Source organism: Spea bombifrons, chromosome 10 (genome assembly GCF_027358695.1).
Source record: "Spea bombifrons isolate aSpeBom1 chromosome 10, aSpeBom1.2.pri, whole genome shotgun sequence".
NCBI classification, from domain to species: domain Eukaryota; kingdom Metazoa; phylum Chordata; class Amphibia; order Anura; family Pelobatidae; genus Spea; species Spea bombifrons.
The window spans coordinates 16,924,901-16,926,193 of NC_071096.1; the positions used below are offsets into that span (position 1 = coordinate 16,924,901).

The 1,293-nt window shown below is 53.4% G+C and overlaps 1 non-coding gene across 1 annotated transcript; it reads left to right on the forward strand.

Annotated features, from left to right (window-relative positions):
• Positions 1-944: 944 nt before the first annotated feature.
• Positions 945-1,072, forward strand: LOC128468085 (small nucleolar RNA SNORA35). Its single transcript, XR_008345803.1, has one exon. It is a non-coding gene; the product is annotated as a small nucleolar RNA SNORA35 (small nucleolar RNA).
• The last annotated feature ends 221 nt before the right edge of the window (positions 1,073-1,293 follow it).

Consider the following 1,293-nt stretch of genomic DNA (forward strand, 5'->3'; position numbering starts at 1 on the left):
GCTCGGTTTCATGCGCTCCACCCTCTTCGTCCGGCTCCGTCTCGCTCGGGACGCGCTCCTGGAGGGGGGGTACTGTCACGCGCGCCGCTGTACCTACCTCTGACGCCAGGGCTGCCTCGCCTGGTCCCGACTCCTCCGTCGCTGCGGTTCCCGCCGTGCGCACACGGCGGTGTCGCGGTCCCGCATCTTCTACCTCTGCTGGGACCGCGTCTGCTTGCCGTGGGCGCGTCAGTGCGTCTCCCTCGCGTACCGAAGGGGACGCGGGTATGACGCGGCGCAGGTCCGCATCGGGCGTACCGCTGCGTACACTGCGTACGCAGCGTACGCAATCTACGCAGCGTACGCAATCTACACAGCGTACGCAATCTATGCAGCGTACTCAGCCTGTGCAGCGTACGCGACGTACGCAACGTACGTAGCGTACGCTACACAGCTGTTTGCAATTACTCTCCTATTTAAACGCCACTTTTCTCTCCTGTCTTCACCCGTTCAAAGTGTAATACTTTTTGGGTGTGCTGATTGCGTTATATTATCTTGAATTCCTTGTGTACCGACCTTTGCCTGTTTTTGACCACGATTCTCGCTACCTGCCTACGACCTCGGATCTGTTTACCCGTTTTGCTCCTATTCTGCCTGCCTCGACCTCGGACACGTTTGACCTCGCTGCCTGCCTTTGCCCTTTTGATTACGGACTGTATACTGGACTTCTCTACAGTGCTTATCTGCATAGTAGGATCCTTCCTCTCTCCCTGACCCCGTGACATAAGATCAGCAAGATCGGCTATCCAAGGTGCACTCTCATTCGGATGCCGCAATCGTAGCGGTTTGTTGCGTGCTCCATTAATTTGCCGCCATGTTCGGGTAGCCGCGTGGTCACCTACTCCATCTCGCCCGTTCCTCCTATGCACCTCCTCTGTGTGTGCGTATCACGTCATCACGTCCCCTGGCACTGCCATCTCCCCTGTGTCTATTCTGTGGCTGAAGGTTCGCTTAACGGTGCTAGATCAAATCCCTTCTTGGAGAAAGGCCAGTCTTTCTTGTAGCCTGCCCCTTCTGAAAGTTGGGTACAAAAAACGGCTGTCAAAATTTTAAATTGAAACCGTGAATTACGCATGTCCCAAATGTTACCTTTTAGCCCCCACACAACCTGACAAACCATGCATGTGTGGTGTCACTGTACTCAGGAGATGTTACTGAACACATATTGGGGTGTTGTTTGACAGGGACATACACCAGGACCTGTATATTTATAACTAAAATCCAATTTGTGTGAAAAAAATTACTATTACAAAG